Below are 19914 nucleotides of genomic sequence, written 5' to 3'. Positions count from 1 at the left end.
CCAGGCGAAGACATCAACATATTCTCGTAGCAACTCAATCAACCCCTTCTTAACAGATTCTTCCAGGAGTGCCCCAATCTTCACTTCTCGCACACAATCTTCAGACCCCAAGTTGACTGTTTCCAGATTCTCAAGATGCGGCTGAACGATCTTCTCCTCGTGCTCGAGTAGCCGGGTAATCTCATCAGGAATCTCTTCAACATCATCTTCTTCTTCTTTAAATACAGGGAATTCAAAGTTGGGAGATGGTGTTGGGTCATTATGTTCAATGGGTCTAGAAATCAACCTGCATAACGATTTTGGATATGAAAAGCTTTAGAACTCAAACAAGGCAAACCATTAGGCAGATGAAAAGATTGATTTTATTCTATTTTCTAGGGTTTTATGTGATCACCAATTTTATGCAAAAAGCGAAAAGGGAAAATGAATGGAGAAAACAAACATTTAACATGAATTTATTGAATGAAAATATCATTGTATTTATGGGCCAACAATGTCATCACTCCTCCTTTTGGCATGGGAGAAGGGTTTTTAAACAAAGTGATCATTACGTTGACTTATGGATAACTGTAGGAATATCCACAGCGACCCAATTGTTGCAGACCCCTCCAGGGATGATGAAATTGCCAGAATCCTCTGCATCCTCTTCCAAGACAGCAGCAGCCTCCTCATCCTGACCGGTGTGGATAAAACCTCCACTCTTGAACAACCCTTACTTATTGAAGACCCCAGAAGAAAAGCCTATGCCAGCCCGGGACTTGTTGTCTTCTAGCTCAATCATTTTCCTAAACCAGCGGTTGCACCACGCTCGATGGTCAACTTTGCGTCTTTGTAAGAAGCAAATGAAGGAGTTATCTTCTCAATAGGCTCAGCAATAGATAAAGCTTTGAAGAGAGTTCTAACTTCATCCTCAGCATCTATATAAGAGAAGGAATACAAATGGATAACTAGGTGTAAGACCCCAATTTTGTCCCTAAGATCCCTCATGGCATCATATCATTTCATTGCATTGCCTCAAGGATCATTGGACACCTTGCTTCCTTCCCTATGGGTGGGATATCTTTTTGAGAATGGTTCTTGATCACCAAACATTGCTTGCATTTGTATATCATTGCTTTTCTTTTAATCACTAACCAAAATGTACAAAAATATGTCATTAACCTTTGTTACTTGCAGCTTAAGCAGTCAACAGGTCAAGGCATCAGGTGAATTCATGGTACAAAGAGCAGATGGTATTTTCTTGAGATATGGATCATGTGATCATTACATGGAGCTTATTTGAGCTAGAGGTTCATTTTGGACCAAATTCCCAAGTGGTTGAGGCCCCAAATTCATCAGAACATGTTCAGGTCAATTGAGGCCAATGCAGTCAACTGAGAAGTCAACTGTGGATTTTGAATTGAGAAATTGAGTTTCTTCATCTTATTCATGTCCAAACAATGCTTATTCATCATTTCAAAGATCAAGGTTGGAGAATTTGAAGTCAAGTCAAAAGTTTCCAAAAATGGAAAGTGGCCTATAATTTCAACTTTCCAAAAATGGAAAGTTTTTGATTCAACTTCAACTCAACTTTCCAACATCAAAGAAGCTTCAAATGAATTTTTGTCCAACATAAAAGTTGAAGATCTCTCTCTCCCATTTCCAAAAAGTCCAAGATCATGAGCATCTGATGAATGGTTGAGGAGATATGATCCAATCATTGCCAAGTGTGCATGGAATTTCAAATGGCCATATCTTTTGATCCATAACTCCAAATTTGGTGGTTCTTTTTGCATTTTGCTTCTCATGACATGAGCTTTTCAAAACATTCACCACATTACATGAATTGTTATCACATGATCATTTGCATATCCATGCCTTTTTTGGAGGGAAATTGCAAAATTTAAAAATAGTGCATTGTATGGACTTTCTACCATTGCCATTGTGTTTAAAAGATGATTTTAAGTGACTTTGATGAAGGAAGTGGTACTGTTCACGTGGGATTAGTCCATGCACCATGCAATTTTGAAATTTTGCAAAACACCTTATTTCCATTAACCAAATTAAGTATGGATTAGCAAGGTGATTAAGAAAGGATATAAATACCTAAATCTAATAGAATTTGAAGGGGGTTTAATCATTTTTCACCATTTCAAGATCCAAATTCTCTCTCCCTCAAAAATTTTCTTCCATTCATAATTCAAATTTTCTCTTCATAACATTGCAATTTCTTTCCATATTCTTGTTCCTTGGCTTTGATTCTGTGCATATCAAGCATTAGATTGTGAAATTCGAGCAAGAACCAAGTGTAGCAAGCTCATGAAGATGAAAATGGAAATTCTATTTTGAGCTAGATCCAGCACCTTTCAAGCTTCAATCTCTTCATCAAACATCATTTCAAGCATTGTAGAGTGGATTTGAATACTTCAAAGCTGTGGATCGTGCATTTCAAAGATTCTGCTCTTCAAGAGGTCAATTTTCGAACCTTTTAATTTTGCAATTTATGCACATATTCTTGTAGATCTAGGTTTGCTGATAATTCTGGTGAAAAAATCGTGTGAAATGATGCACTATAACATGAGATATGTGTGATTGAAGTTTGACATGTTGAAATGATTTTGCTTGATTCTCTCTATTCTTGATGATTTGTGCTTAGATGTTAGTTGATCTATGTTCTCCATGGAAAGAGCTTTAAAACGATGTATGATTTATGAATTTCTGGAAAATTGTTTGAAGTTCTTCACTGTTCATCATCTTCCTCATGAAGAAGATGAAGATTCATACCTAGCGACGAATTTGTGATGTTAGCGACGGATCTGGTTCGGTACACATGTGGCTTAGGGTTTTGTTTCTATTGGTCCACGCATGCATACACCTAGCATTTCCATTGGCTCAGATTTGTTTGACATTGCCACACAAGCGCTGACTGGCCACGCCGTTTAATGAAACAGTGCGTTTCATTGGCCTGGCGCGCTCATTTTGAATTCGCACACGGTTCGATCCTTGGCACGCTTCATTTTTCAAATTGCTTCATATTTTATTGCCTTTCCCTCCAAAATACATGCTATGTGCTTCATGTTTTTTTTTTCATTTTTTCATCAACTTCAAAAATTCATATAAAATTGAAAAATGATCCAAAAAATACCTGGTTTTTTGCTACTTGTTCCTTAAGATGTCCTCTATTTGATGATGATAATTTCAGAAGTTATGCATGGCTGGATTTTGGATGGTGCTATAGTATGTGATCATATATGCTTTTGTGACCTTACCTTGTTCATCTTATTGTGAAATGCTTGATTTTAATCCAAATTGCTTGAAATTTTGCACGATGATTCTAGACATGTTAATGGGTGTTTTAGGCTTGGTTTGGTATTTTTCCCATTTACCATTTCTGTTTTATGCATGTGTTTGCATGTTGTGACAATTTGTGTCACACAATTGATTGTTCAACTTGTACAATTTAATTTCCATGCCAATTAATCTTTGATGCTTCTGATTTTTTTGTATGATGATCATGTTAGATGTGTTGAATGTTCATGAATTTTTCTAGAATTATTTGAATCATTTCTGTTTTGTTTTGGAATTTTCATTCATGATGATCATATGTGAGCTTTGAAATTGCCTTTGACTTCTTTTGATCATGAAATGCTTTTGCTTAATGATTTTGCTTTAGTTCTTTTTAGGACTTGTTAATATGTGTTTGAAGTTACATTGTGTTGAATTTCAGCTCCTGTTTTGAATTTTTTCTTCACCTTTGACCCTAGGCTTTGACCTAGTGGTTTGTTACTTACATGTGAGCTTTGAATTTCAGGTTTAAGTATCCAAATTCCATGGTTAATGTTGCTCCATCATTTGAATATTGATATTTGTTGTTGATTGCTAACATTTGCTGTTTTGTAGGTTGATGATAAGTCACTTGAGTTTGCCTTATGGCTTATGTGTTGTACATTGGGATTGTCTGTTTGTTATTGACTGTTGTCTGTTTGTCTGAGTATTGTACTGATTGGTTTAGTTGTTTCCACAGGTATCTAAGTTGCTTTAAGTTCATTTGAACTTTGCTTTTCTTTTGCTTGTGGTTGGCATACCACTTAGGTATAACCCCTAATCTTCATGTAGTCTAGAAGACCTGTCATGTTACTTTGGCAGGCACCTGTCTGAAGCCCTCCTTAAGAGGTCATGTTCTTGTTTGTTTAATTTTGTGCCAAGCAGGTAAAGTCCTCTTAAGAGGCAATTGGCCGATAAAAGGGATGTGTAATCCATCCCCTGCTATTCAGTTGTGTCATTCACTTTGCTCACACCATGTGTTGATGCATTGTGAATAAGAACCCAAGATCTTATAGAGTCAATCATTTGTGGAGAAGAGTTCCTTCATTCTGAACTCCCACACTTTCTATTGTTTAAAGCTCTCCCAGGCCAGGGATAAGAGCTATGAGGCATAACCCTCATCTCCATTTCATTTGCTTCACCCTAACTCTCAATGTTAGGGTTAAGAGCTCAAAACACCCCATTCCAGATGGCTTGTTTCTAAAGCCTAACCTTGCTTGAGCCTATTGATTGTGTATAGTGTGTGCTAACTAATTGCTTGATTGCTTGTTTGTTCATCTGTGCATATTTGTTTGTGTGTGCCTTTGTGTATTGCTTTCATCTTTGAACATCAATTGTATATCATTCCATGATCATTGTTCATTCTTTGTGACATTGTGCTTTGTCCATTGAGGAGTCAATTGTAAGTCCATTTATTGGCAGTTGTTTCCTATGATCTGGTAGGAGTTGGGACTAAGACCATTGATTGGCATCCCATTTCCTTGGAGTCGAGTGTAAGACCATTTATTGGCAACTTGTTTCCTTTTTGCTTATTGCATTTGTTTTCTCTGTTTTGTGAGATTGGTGTAAGTCCATTGATTGGCATCCGGTATCCATGTTTTCTTTGTTTTGTGAGATTGGTGTAAGTCCATTGATTGGCATCCGGTATCCATCTTTGTTTTGTGAGGCTAGTGTAAGTCCATTGATTGGCATCTGGTTTCCATTCATTGTTTATCTGCTTTGCTTGTTGCCTTTTCCAAATGAATCACTTGGATCATCTACATATGATCTCAAGAGGTGAACATCTAAGAAGTTTTACATCCCTTAACCTCTCACCTTTTTGTTCTTTAAACCTCCATGTGCATGTTAATCCCAAACCAGAAAACTTTGTGCAAACATTTTCACTTGTTTTCAAACTAGAAACCTAGGCCTTAAGCCTCTGATTTTTCAAACTTCATTTTCATAATACTTCTTTTGAATTGAATTCTAATCATACTTTGACCATTTTTGTGAATACTCTAATTGGTTAATTCCACTCATTCAAATTTCTTTTGTGGCCCTAGTCCACTTCTTGATAAATTTTCATACATTAGCCATAGATCTCAATTATCTTAGTGGTTGATGTGAATCTCACCTTTTGTCCTTAGTGATTGAATTGTAAGACTTCCTTGCTTATTATAGGGCATGGTCCCTCACTAGCAAGTTGAAGCTTTTCTCACATGGTGGACTTGTGGTTGTATAGGTTGAGTTTTCTCCCGTGGATAATGAAAGACCTTAGGGCTTTTGTTTTAAAATCAATCCACTCATGTTTTGGAAATCTTTTAGCCGAACTACGAGGTTTTGATCCTGTAAAGGTACGTAGGCAATGGTTATCCATCCAAACACAAAAATAACTAACTTGTACATTCTTCTCTCATCCTCCCAATCAATGTTTGCACAATAAATATTTTCATAAACAATATCTTTTGCAACAATTTGTGAAAAGGGTTCCCTAGGAGTACCTAGGATGCATTGGGTGCCTAACACCTTCCCTTTGCATAATTACCCCCTTACCCAGATCTCTGACCTTTTTATTAGTTTTCTATGTGTAAAACTTCTTAGGCTTTTGTTTGCTTTTTAGCCATTCCTTTGGATAAATAAATGTGCGGTGGTGACTCTATCTTTGTATGCTTTGCTTTTGATTTAGTCAATAAATCATAAAATGATGAATACACCGCTACACTAGGAGAGCCTTTTCTCCCCCCTACCACCACCAGTTTCTTGTTCTTCACAAATTTCAGTTTCTGGTGTAGGGTGGATGTCACGGCGCCAGCCTCGTGAATCCATGGTCTGCCTAAGAGACAGTTGTACGATGGGTGAATATCCATAACCTGGAAGGTAATCTGGAAATCACTTGGTCCGATCTTGATTGGGAGATCAACTTCCCCAATCACCGTTTTGCGAGACCCATCGAAAGCCTTCACAACTACTCCACTCTGCCTCATGGGAGGCCCCTGATATGCTAGTTTAGAGAGAGTGGATTTTGGCAATACGTTCAGTGACGACCCAGTGTCCACCAGCACATTGGACATAGCGTCGTCCCTACAGCCCATAGATATATGTAATGCCAAGTTGTGGTCTCTTCCCTCCTCAGGGAGATCAGAGTCACAAAAGCTCAAGTTGTTATAAGCAGTAATGTTTGCAACAATGCTATCGAACTGCTCTATCGTGACATCGTGATCCACATATGCCACATCCAACACCTTCTGCAGAGCCTCTCGGTGTGGTTCTGAATTCAAGAGTAATGATAACACAGATATTTTGGATGGCGTTTGTAGAAGTTGGTCTACAACATTGTACTCGCTCCTTTTGATGAGCCTCAGCATCTCATCACAGTCTTCTTTCTCATTGCCACTCGGGCCAACAGAAGTAGGAGTCTTCAGTACAGAGGAGGGCTTAACAGCAAGTGCCGGATTCGGAGAGCTCACAGCATTCCCAATCGGGCATTTAACAAAATCAGCATTAGCTTGGTTCCTTGGTGGTGCTGAAAATACACGACCACTACGTGTCAGACCGCTAACATCAGCAATGTTCACAACAGACGAAGAAGGCAAGGATACCTCTTTCCCATTCTCCACTGCTACAGCATTATAGCGAAAGGGAACTGCCTTTTCGGAAGAGTACGGCACAGGACCGGCAGGCTTAATGATCAGAGCAGGAGAAACCTTCTGCTTGCTACCATCATACTTGATGATAACAGGCTCGGGTATCCGGAATACTGGGGAAATCACGTTGACCTCAGGCTCATCTTCATCAACATTCCTATTTTGAAGGATCTCAATAACTCCTTCATCCAGTATTTCCTGAACATCCTTGCGCACCTGGCGACAACCCAATCGATTAATAGAGCAGACTCGGCATCTATCATGGTCATGCTCATAATGACTATAATCACATAGCAAACGATGCATTTCGACCAGAGACTGTCGAATATGACTGACATATTTGACTTTGTATTTGCCAGGGCAACCCTGGACCATGTTGATAGATTTCCCATGCTCGGGCAATGGGTTCTTCTTCACATTAGGACCTACGTCCTCAAAACACAAAATACCACACCTCACAAGGTCTTGAACCTTGGTTTTCAAATGGTAGCAATTCTCCACGTCATGGCCAGGAGCACCAGAATGATAAATACAATGCAATTCGGGCTTATACCACCACTGGGGGTTAGCAGGTATAGCCGGTGGGTCTCGTGGAGTAATCAACTTCCTCTCTATCAAAGAGGGATATAACTCTGCATACGTCATCGGAATAGGATCAAAGGTGACCCTTTTCCTCTCGTAACTCGTGCTGGTTTGATTACTGTTTCGAGGCTGGTAGGCCTGCTGTTGCGGACGGTGCTGTTGTTGTTGATATTGCTGATGTGGTTGCTGATTGTTGTGATGTTGGTACTGTTGATTATCTCTTAAGACAGGTCTTCCTCCTCACAGAGGGTCTTCTTGGTTTCACATGGGAGGTCACAGCATGTTGATCGCGACTTTATGAGTCGAATTGGGGTACAAACTGCAAGTGCACAGTTCTATCGCGTAGTTTTAAAAGATATCGATCCCATAGGGACTTATGAATCGATATACCGTTTTCTAAGGTTACTTCGTAAAGCTAAGGCGGGTGATAGTTTGATTGTTCGGGGGAAAAGTTAAAACTAAAATAAGATCTAGGTTGAATATCAATTAAGCGGATATTGGTATGTAGTTCGTCGTAATTAGGGAATCAATTCTTCGTTGGTTTCTTGGTTTTAAAATAAATCTTTTCAGTAGACACTATTGATTAAAAGTCTTATCTCAAACTCTCGCTCCGTTGAATGGACTATGATTTTATATTAACGTAGTTGTCACTTATTAGTTAAGTCAAAAATCACTTTTTGAAAACAATAGAATCCGTAGAAACTCTTTTTAAGAAAATACTAATCGTTTAAACATCCTCGTCTCAAACTCTCGCTCTATTGACTTAGATTATATAATTAAATTCAAATGCTTAACTCTCGTTCTCACATTCAACCTTTAAAAATACTTTTTGAAAAAGATTAGAATTTAATTAACTCTAAAAATTGCTTTCGCCCTGATCTAGAATTAATGCTCAATTTACTATGTCCAGTTAAAAACTCAAACTCTCGTTCTATTGAATTCAACTTCTTTATGTCTTTTACTCTCGTACAAAAACTTTGTTATTAAACCTGTAAATTGAGACCATAAAAAGAGTGATTTTATTTTTAAACGTAATTTAACCAACTTAGTTTTGATTCCTTCATTCCGCTTACTTTACATACCGATACCTAAATAAATTAGCCGGACATGTTAAACAGACCTAAACAATCATCATGCATAAATAATTCCATCTCAGGCAAATAATATAAATAAACAATAAAGCAGGGCATATATAAATTCAAACAGTAATTAAAGAACCTGAGTAATTAATAGCAGTCTTGAACACTCCACCACAGACCGGTTGGATTTGTTCTTGAATTCTTCAATCGGACAGGAAAATAAAAAGTGAAGGAATAAAAATCTAGGATCTAACGTAAGGTTGGATCTAGTAAAAGGTACACAATAATTTCCGGTGTAGAAACTATTGTGTGAAAAATTAATTAAGTGCTTAAAGGAATTGTTGGAAAAGAAAATAGGAATTGCAAATAAAAGTAAAAACTGTAAAAACAATGCTATAAAATATGCTTGCACGGCTGGAAAAGAAAAAGCACGAAGAGGAGAGACGGGGGAGGGAGATGCAGGGTTTGCCAAAAGCCACTATTTATATTGCTCACTTTTTGTAACGGTTTCCAAAAGCTTTCCGTGTAAACATCCTCACGTTCCAATAGTCAAGCGTAACAATAGGCTTCAACGTGCCTCTGTTGCGCTTCTGAAGCCAAAAATATAGGAGAATGGTGTGACGTCCGTCACACCACTTGTGACGCTCGTAACACAAGTAGGCAGGGCGTGACGCTCGTTACACCTTGTGTGGAGCTCGTCACAGGCGCAGCGCCTGTGCTTTTGGGTTGGGCTTTGGCTTGGTGGAATTTGCTTCTTTTCATTTCTTTTTGCACCTTCTTTTCTTCCTTTTTCACTTGTGCGTCAAATAAACTACCTGAGATAAATAGAAAGCAAAATACCAAGTAGTATCGAATAAAATGAAATAAATTGAAGTGAATAATAATATAATTCAATTAAATCGAGTCCAAAAATGTGATATAATTTCATGTTATCAAACTCCCCCATACTTAGACCTTTGCTTGTCCTCAAGCAAAATACAGTATAGAAATCGTTTAAAAATTTAGCCAGGTGAAATTTCAAAACACACATCAATTCGTACTAGGTTGCAAGTAGATTTTGTTTAGAAGCAACTTGAGTCTAATCTTGACATCAACAACTACCGTTACAACCTCAGGTAACCTCACCTTATGCAAACCAGTTCGAGTCATGCCATTATAGCTAGCCTAGTTCTTTTACTCTTATTTCACCTGTTTTCATTCTAGCGAAATCACATTAAGCCCTTTATCGTTTCACGCACATAGTGGAGTGACCGGTTAGTGATTCTGATCCCCCTTTTTTTTTTTAGCTTGAAGCTCTGGTACATGAGTCGGATAACTTCGTTATTTAGTCCATTGCAAATTGCGGGGGATCGGACCGTAGTCCTCCCTACCAAGTTCAGTACCAGATACCTGCTGAACCAACTCATAATGGATCTTTCATATTATGCTTTTGTATGATCTACAACCTTTAGATTAAATGATCTGGTAAGGATCACCTAACTTAATTAGTGCATTTCCTTATATATATATATATATATATATATATATATATATATATATATATATATATATATATATATATATATATATATATATATATATATATATATATATATATATATATATATATATATATATATATATATATATATATATATATATATATATATATATATATATATATATATATATATATATATATATTATATATATATATATATATATATATATATATATATATATATTTATGTTACTTTGGGAATCATTCACTTATATTCATCGGTCCTCCACGTAGTTTGCTATTAAGATGGTGCTGACTTCTTGTATAAACTACTCGGGGTTACTATAAAACTAAAAGTTCAAGGGATTGGTATAATAGGTTCCTTTCTGATCTAACATGTTGAGGTTTGTTTAGAGTGTTGGGGCGGTAATAATTTTTGTCTTAATTTGTCTCAAGTTTGATAAAATAGGCAACCTTTATACTTACTGAGTGTGTTGAATTTTTGTTATGGCTCATGAAAATTTTTGAGGGAGTAGATAATAGAAATTTTCACACTAGGGACTTAACTTAAAATAAATTTATATTATAAATATTTTTTTATTTTTTTATTTTTTATATAAGGGAAATAACAATGAAAAGAAAGATACATACTTGAAAAAGGGAGGATAGAAAGAACACGGTTTTCCCCCCCACACTTAAATGAAACATTGTCCCCAATGTTTCAAAGAAAACAAAAGAAATACAAAAAAGAAAAGGAAACTAAAGTCAATGTTGCCTTCCGCCTCTTGTTCTTGGACCTGGTGATCGTTGACGTACTTCTAAGTCGTCAAACCTGCTGAGCAACTCAGTGAACCGCTGATCGGTTATGGCATTCCTCGCTTCCTGTTGTTGTTGCATCTGGCGCATCATTTGCATCATTTCGAGATTTTGCGCTTGCATACCATTAATAGCATCCATGATGTCGTCATTGGTTGCAGGCCTTCTTCGTCGACGACGTCGTGAGGATGGACCAGCTGCATTATCGGAAGGGTTGATCGGGACTGATTGTTGTGCAGGAACCTGATCACCTTGCTCCATCTCTTCAAACTCGTCTGTAGGCGGGTTTGCATGTGAAGGCTCGGTAGCTTCGGGAGCATTCAGATCATAGATGTGGCGGTTGGGATTGGTGACATCTGTTAGGGCAATGTTGGGTAAAACAACGCTTGGGACTTCCTGGTTGTTCACCATAAGGTAATATTTTCCGCCTACCCTGTTTTTAATTAGACGGTTGGACCGATAGTAGCTTATATCCATAGATAGGGGAGGTAAAGATTCTAAATTTTGGAGTCGGTCCCCTAGGTTTAGGCCAAGTGCTATGGTGGTGATTAATCCACCAATTACAAAAGGTTGACGGCCTCTAGCACATAGGGTGCGGATGTGATGAAATAGGAAGGAGGTCGCGTTTACCTGTGTATCCCTTTCAAAGACGCAGTGGAGGAAGAATAATTCCTTGGCGTTTACTTTGCTGTTGTTCGGTCTTCCAAAAACTGTGTTTTGTAGGATGCGGATAAAGTACCGGATGGTTGGGTTATGTATATGGGAAGCAAGGAGCACATCCCAGTTGTTGGTTTCTACACCGGATATTTTCCTAAAGAGGTCGAAGACGTGTATGTGCCACTGGGAATTCGGAGGGATTCCCGGGTGGACTCGGTCTCCTACAGGGAATTGTAGCATGGTGCTCAATTGGTTTTGGGATAGGGAGTATTCGGTGTTGAACATACGGAAGGTTGCGGTACCGGTTAAGAACTCGTCTTCACCGGTGGGGGTGTTGTACGAATAAGAACTTAAAAATTCTAAGGTTAGGGATGGGTAGGTGGGTTGATTATGAGTACAAAGAAAGGTTAAATCAGCAAGGCGGAGCATCCATTCTATACCTTGAAGTAATCCTAATTCTTGTAAACAAGTTAAATCAGGGTACCTGGTGGATTGGACGCCTCGCTGTTGGAAACGCTCGAACTGCTCCCTTTGATGATTATCATCTTCGGATCGGAAGATGATATTTTCGAAATCTTGGTTTCCCGCCATACTGATAAGTGGTTTGAAAGAAGTAGAAGGTAAGAAGATGAAATGTATTTTATAGAATGGTTTGTGGTGTATGAAGAAAGGTATGGTGGGTATTTATAGGAAAGGATTTGGAAGTTGGAAAGGGAGTGGTTGAAAAGTAAATAAATGTGGGTGAATGTGAATAAATGGGGAAGGTAAAAAGGTGGGATGGTGTAACGGTCGTGTCCCAACGGATAGTAACGTTCACATAGTCAGACGGTGTCACGCTCGTGACAGGGGTGTTACGGGCGTCACAGGCACTTTGTGTGACGACCGTAATGGATTGTGTGACGCTCGTCACACAGTCATTCTGGCAACGTACTTTGTTTTTACCATTATATTTTATTGTTGTTATTTTGTTATGCATATGTTTTGTTTTATTTTGCTATTGTGATACTTTTAAAATGCCTTGCATGCTATTCTACTTTCCATAATATATATATATATATATATATATATATATATATATATATATATATATATATATATATATATATATATATATATATATAATATATATATATATATATATCTTTAATAAGTCATGTAGGTAGCAACAGTAGAGAGCATTATTGATAGATATTGCATAAGTCATAATAAAGTAAAATAAATCAATAGCTTCATAAAATAATCATAATGTAACATTGGAAGACAAAAACAAAAAAATGCGAAAGGAAACAAATACGAACATAATTTGAAACAACATAAATGAATAATCTAACTAAAACTAAATAACTAAGAAAAACAACTTCTATCCATCTGCATAATCTCTGGCCGGAGGAGCAAAGGAGTTAACACGGTTTAGCAACTCGTGGAACTGATTTGTCATACTGCTCATGTATCCCAGAAATTCTTATCCCATGTTAGCTAACTCTTCTCTGAGGGCGTCCTGTTCTGACATCAAAGCTTGAATGGTGGTGTTATAATCAGCTCCGGGCATATGATGTCTAGGACCGGGTATTGCCGATTCTTCGGTCGGCACAGGTTGAGGAGGAGGATCAATATCATAATAACCAGATGGTGTTTGAGGGTCAGATTCAACATAAGGGATCTGGTCGTCACAAATCTCATAGTCCTGGATGGATTCGGTGGATCTAGCAGGAGAGGGTGTTGCGTTCAGATTGTAGAGCCAGTTATAGCGGTTATGAACACTAGTCCTCGGACTATGCAAGGTGAATAGGCAGAGAACTTGGTTATTAATTATAAGCTCAAACTCTTCAGGCCCTAGGTTTGCTATAAACATAGTGTTGAAGAGGAAGGGTATACTCATAGTCGCAATGCCACAAAAAGGGCTTAAGTCAAGCATAGGCTGACGTAATCCGATAGCATTACCAATCATGGTTATCAAACCGCCTATTTGAATTGGTGCTTGTTCATCTTGGATAAGGCGGTCAAAATTTGCCAACATAAAAGTGGCACCGTTTACTGGACGGTTCTGGGAAGCGCAAAATATGATGAAGAGTTCATCACGTGAAACTGAGGTACTGTTTGACTTCTTCCCAAAAAGGGTGTGGGCCAGGATCTTATGGAAATAACGAAAGGTCGGGTTATGTATGTTTCCAGAAAGAAACTCATGTTCCTCGGGATCGTCATTTTCAGTCAAGCTTCCCCAAAAGTGTTCAAGTTCTCTATATTCAAAAAGTTCTTCTTGGCTCACTGTGAATGTATCAAGGGAGGTAGGGAAACCTAAAAGGTTGGTAAAGTCTTGAATATTAAATTGATACTCCATGTTGAACATTCTGAACTGAATAAAACCTCTGCTTATTCCTTTTCCATGGCTAGGTAGATAGATCAGAGAGCTAAGGAATTCTAGAGTTAGTCTCCGGTAAGTGACGAAATGTCTACGGATGGGAGAGGTTTCCCACCCTATCTGACTCAGCAAATACAGGACACTCTCTCTTAGTCCAAGGGCAGTCATTGCCCAATCATCAGCATACAAACTAGGTAGCATCTCTCTCGCGGCTAGTTCCTCAAACTTTTGTTTCTGAGCTTTCCCTCTGAATTTGATACCCATACGGTCAATTTGGCCCATCAGGTTAGTGTTAGCTAGAGAAAAGAAAAACAAGACTTTTAGTCAGGATTTGGCCAAATGCCGAAAGAAGAAAGAAAAGTTTTTGATAAATTAAAATAAATTAAGAATGAATACTAAATAAAATTTAAAAGAATAATTAAGGAAGAAATGAAAATATAAATATTTGTGGGTTGTCTCCCACTAAGCGCTTTGTTTAATGTCGCAAGCTCGACATAAAAACTATCAAATATAATCTATAAATTCTGGAGGCATCACGTCTAAGTGCAAGACTTGCGAATCTTCATTGTTTTCTGCATAGTGATAATGTTTTAGACGTTGCCCGTTTACGATAAATGGTTCTATAGATTTTCCTTTAATTTCTACCGCTCCACTTGGAAAGACATTGGTGATTTGGAAAGGGCCTGACCATCTAGAACGTAGTTTTCCTGGGAATAACTTAAGTCTAGAGTTGAACAAAAGGACTATATCGCCTTGTTTGAAGGTTTTTCTCGATATACGTTTATCATGCCATTTCTTCGTTCTTTCTTTGTAGATTCTGGCATTTTCGTAGGCGTCTTGTCGAAGTTCCTCTAATTCGTTTATGTCAAGAATTCGCTTTTCACCAGCGGCCTTATAGTTTAAATTTAGATTTTTAATAGCCCAGTAGGCCTTATGTTCTAATTCTACCGGGAGGTGGCAAGATTTTCCATAAATAAGCTTAAATGGGGTTGGCCCTATGGGAGTTTTGTAAGCAGTTCGATATGCCCATAAAGCTTCGGGTAGTTTCGATGACCAGTCTTTCCTTGAGGTGGCGACTGTTTTTTCTAATATTTGTTTGATTTCTCTGTTAGACACTTCCACTTGCCCACTGGTTTGAGGATGGTAAGGTGTCGCTACTCTATGCCTTACGTCATACTTAAACAGTAGTTTTTCGAGTACCTTGGATATGAAATGCGATCCACCATCACTGACTACTATTCTTGGGACACCAAATCTTGGAAATATTATATTCTTAAAGAGTCTAGTTACTACTCGTGTGTCGTTTGTTGGAGATGTTATAGCTTCAATCCATTTTGATACATAGTCAACCGCCACGAGTATGTACTTGTTACCGAAAGATGGTGGAAAAGGTCCCATGAAGTCTATTCCCCACACGTCGAAAATCTCTACTTCCAAAATGCCTTTTTGTGGCATCTCGTCACGTCTAGATATGTTTCCTGTGCGTTGACATCTATCACATTTCTTAATAGCCGCATGCACATCCTTCCATATGTTTGGCCAATAAAGACCGGCTTGTAGGATTTTGGAGCAGGTCTTGGATGTACTTGCATGTCCACCATAAGGAGCGGAATGACAGTGTTGGATTATATTTTCTACCTCTTCTTCAGGTATGCACCGACGGAAAATACCATCGGGGCCTCTTTTGAAAAGTAAAGGGTCATCCCAGTAATAGTGTTTTATGTCATAGAAGAATCGTTTCTTTTGTTGGTAAGATAAATTAGGTGGAATTATTCCGGCAGCTAAATAATTAACGAAGTCAGCGTACCATGGTGTAACACATATAGCTGAGGTGGTTTCTACCTGTTTATCAATTCTATTTTCTTCCAAAGTAGCTATAAGTTTATCGTACGAGAAATCATCGTTGATCGATGTTCTTTCCGGTTCCAGGTTTTCGAGTCTAGAGAGGTGATCTGCTACTACATTTTCAGTTCCTTTCTTGTCTTTGATTTCCAAATTGAACTCTTGTAGCAACATGATCCACCTTAGGAGTCTAGGTTTAGCATCCTTTTTCGTTAAGAGGTACTTGATAGCAGCGTGGTCAGTATAAATGATTATTTTGGCTCCGACTAAGTAAGAACGAAATTTAACTAGCGCAAATACTACTGCTAAAAGTTCTTTCTCGGTTGTGGCGTAATTCATTTGTGCTTCGTCTAGAGTTCTACTTGCGTAGTATATGACGTGAAGCTTTTTATCCTTTCTTTGTCCTAAAACAGCGCCTACGGCGTAGTCACTGACATCACACATTATTTCGAATGGTTCATTCCAATCTGGTGTTTGCATTATAGGCGCGGAGATCAATGCTTGTTTAAGCGTTTGAAATGCTTCTAAATATTTATTGTCGAATATGAATTCAACATCCTTCATCAATAGTCCGGTCAAAGGTTTAGTTATTTTTAGAGAAGTCTTTAATGAATCGTCGGTAAAAACCGGTGTGTCCTAAGAAGCTTCGCACTTCTCTCACAGTTTTCGGAGGTTGAAGGTTTTCGATTACCTCTATTTTGGCTTTGTCTACTTCAATTCCTCTATTTGAGATGATGTGTCCTAAAACAATTCCTTCTTGTACCATAAAGTGACATTTTTCCCAATTAAGTACTAGGTTTACTTTTACACATCGTTCTAGAACTCTTTCTAGGTTTTCAAGGCATTCTTCAAAGCTTTGTCCGCATACGGAAAAGTCGTCCATAAATACTTCCATGATGTTTTCGAGAAAATCGGCGAATATCGCCATCATGCAACTTTGGAAGGTCGCAGGAGCATTGCACAAGCCAAACGGCATTCGTCGATAAGCGAAGGTACCAAAAGGACACGTGAATGTTGTCTTTTCTTGGTCATCAGGATGAATTGGTATTTGAAAGAAGCCTGAATAACCGTCTAGGTAGCAGAAATGAGAATGTTTTGCTAATCGTTCTAACATCTGGTCAATGAATGGTAAAGGGAAATGATCTTTTCGGGTTGCTTTGTTTAGTTTCCTATAGTCAATGCACATTCTCCATCCCGATTCGATTCGTTTGGTTATAGTTTCTCCTTTTTCATTTTCAATAACTGTTATACCTCCTTTCTTTGGTACTACGTGTACCGGACTAACCCATTTGCTATCAGATATAGGATATATGATACCTGCCTCTAATAACTTGGTTATTTCCTTCTTCACTACCTCACTCAGGATTGGGTTTAGTCTCCTCTGGTGTTCCCTAGAAGTTTTACAGTCTTCTTCTAGCATGATGCGGTGCATACAAATAGAAGGACTTATTCCTTTAAGGTCGGTGATGTTGTATCCTAGTGCGGTTGGATATTTTCTTAAGATATGCAGGAGTTTTTCGGTTTCGAGTTTTCCTAGGTCTGCATTAACTATCACTGGTCGTTCAAGTTCTAAGTCTAGGAATTCATATCTCAGTTTTTGGGAAGTGTTTTCAGGTCAAGGGTTGGTTTCTTAAGGCATTGTGTAGGGTCCGGTGTTATTGCTAAACATTGGTTAAGTTTGTCTTCTACAAGATAGTCGGATGATTTGTCTTTTTCTAACTCTGTTTCTTTTATGCATTCATCGATGATATCCATGAAGTAACATGTGTCTTCTATTGCAGGTGCTTTCAAAAATTGGGATAGAATGAACTCAATTTTCTCTTCTCCTACTTCGAAAGTGAGTCGTCCTCGTTTTACGTCTATGATAGCACCGGCGGTTGCTAAGAATGGTCTTCCCAATATAATGGGTGTAACTTCATCTTCTCTTATGTCCATGATTATAAAATCGGTTGGAATGTAGAATTGACCTATGCGCACGGGAATGTTTTCAAGAATTCCTATAGGATATCTAACGGAACGATCCGCTAGTTGCACAGACATTTTAGTTGGTCTTAATTCTCCCATTTCTAGTTTCTTGCATATGGATAAAGGCATAACACTAATACCGGCTCCTAAATCGCATAAGGCTTTGTCTATGACAAATTTTCCTATGTGACAGGGTATAGAGAAACTACCTGGATCTTTAAGTTTAGGAGGCATATTCTGGATTATAGCGCTACATTCAGCAGTGAGTGTAACGGTTTCGCTATCTTCAAGTTTCCTTTTATTAGAAAGAATTTCTTTTAAGAACTTAGCATATGAGGGCATCTGCGTAATAGCTTCTGTAAAAGGAATTGTGACGTTTAATTGCTTCAGTAGGTCAACAAATTTTTTAAATTGGCCCGCATCTTTAGTTTTAATAAGCCTTTGAGGGTAAGGGATAGGTGGTTTATAAGGTGGTGGAGGTACATAAGGTTCTTTCTTTTCTACAGTTTCCTTATTATTCTCTTCCTTTTCCTTAGGTTTATTTTCTTCCTCAGTTGACTTTTTAGAGTTTTGGTTTTCTATCCTTGGATCAGACGGTCCTTCCACTTCCGTTCCACTTCTTAGTATGATTGCATGAGTGTGGCTTCTCGGGTTAGGTTGGGGCTGTCCAGGAAATGTACCAGTTGGGGCAGCAGTAGGCGCTTGTTGTTGAGCTACTTGTGATATTTGCGTTTCCAGCATTTTGTTATGGGTAGCCAGGGCATCTACTTTACTTGCTAGTTGTTTAATTTGTTCGCCAGTGTGTACATTCTGGTTTAAGAAATCTTTATTGGTTTGCTGTTGAGAAGCTATGAAGTTTTCCATCATGATTTCCAAGTTGGACTTCCTAGGAACGTTATTGTTAGGTGTAGATGGGATCGGCTTTTGATATCCAGGAGGTATAGCTGGGGCTTGATTTGGAGCTTGTCCTAGTGCGTATAAAGCATTATTACTCTTATATGAAAAATTAGGATGACTCTTCCAGTTGGAGTTATAGGTATGCGAGTAGGGATTTCCTTGAGCATAGTTTACTTGCTCTGCTTGGATTCCTGTTAGGAGCTGACAATCTACAGGAGTGTGACCTTGGATTCCACAGACTTCGCAATTCTGAGTTATGGCAACCACGGTGGCTGGAGGTGATACATTTAAACTTTCAATTTTCTGGGCCAAAGCTTCAACTTTTGCATTAACATGATCAAGGTTACTTATCTCGTACATGACAACTTTCGTTTGAGGTTTTTCTACCATTGTTCGTTCGCTTCCCCACTGATAGTGGTTTTGGGCCATGCTTTCGATAAGTTGGTAAGCATCAGCATAAGGTTTGTTCATTAGTGCACCACCTGCGGCGGCGTCTATTGTTAACCTCGTGTTGCACAAGAGACCATTATAGAAGGTATGAATCACTAACCAGTCCTCTAAACCATGGTGTGGACAAAGTCTCATCATGTCTTTGTATCTTTCCCATGCTTCGAAAAGAGACTCGTTATCTTTCTGTTTAAATCCATTTATCTGGGCTCTTAACATAGCTGTTTTGCTTGGCGGAAAATATCGGGCAAGAAAGACTTTCTTCAACTCGTTCCATGTGGTGACTGAGTTTGAAGGAAGAGACTGAAGCCATCTTCTAGCGCTATCTCTTAACGAGAAAGGAAAGAGACGAAGTCGAATTGCCTCTGAAGTGACACCATTAGCTTTAACAGTATCAGCGTATTGGACAAATACGGATAAATGAAGGTTTGGATCCTCGGTAGGATTTCAAGAGAATTGGTTCTGTTGCACTGCCTGCAACAGTGAAGGTTTAAGTTCGAAGTTGTTTGCTTCGATCGCGGGTGGAGCAATACTCGAATGCGGCTCATCTTGCGATGGAGCGGCGTAATCTCGAAGAGCACAAGCTGGTTCTTCCATCTCGGGTATCGGTGAAGGAAGAAGATATTTGAGATCAGGAATTTCGATTGGAGGGAGATTGTTTGCAGCACGATATTCCCGAATTCGTCGTAAGACTCGGAGATATAGTTCGATATCGTTGATTCGTAAGTAGAACGGCTCGCCTTGTGAGCGAGTGTGTGGCATACAAATCAACGAAAGAAATAAAAAATAAAAATAAGCCTTAGTCTCTACAGCGTAACAGAAGAGTTACGATATCGACTAAATAAAAGTCCCCGGCAACGGCGC

The 19914-nt window shown here is 38.5% G+C and overlaps 1 non-coding gene across 1 annotated transcript; it reads left to right on the top strand.

Annotated features, from left to right (window-relative positions):
* The first annotated feature begins 19162 nt into the window (after positions 1–19162).
* Positions 19163–19269, top strand: LOC127088638 (small nucleolar RNA R71). Its single transcript, XR_007790467.1, has one exon. It is a non-coding gene; the product is annotated as a small nucleolar RNA R71 (small nucleolar RNA).
* Positions 19270–19914: the final 645 nt, after the last annotated feature.

Source organism: Lathyrus oleraceus, chromosome 5, assembly GCF_024323335.1.
Source record: "Lathyrus oleraceus cultivar Zhongwan6 chromosome 5, CAAS_Psat_ZW6_1.0, whole genome shotgun sequence".
NCBI lineage: Eukaryota > Viridiplantae > Streptophyta > Magnoliopsida > Fabales > Fabaceae > Lathyrus > Lathyrus oleraceus.
Note: the sequence above shows the minus strand (reverse complement) of the source record. Positions and strands in the feature narration are given on the sequence as shown.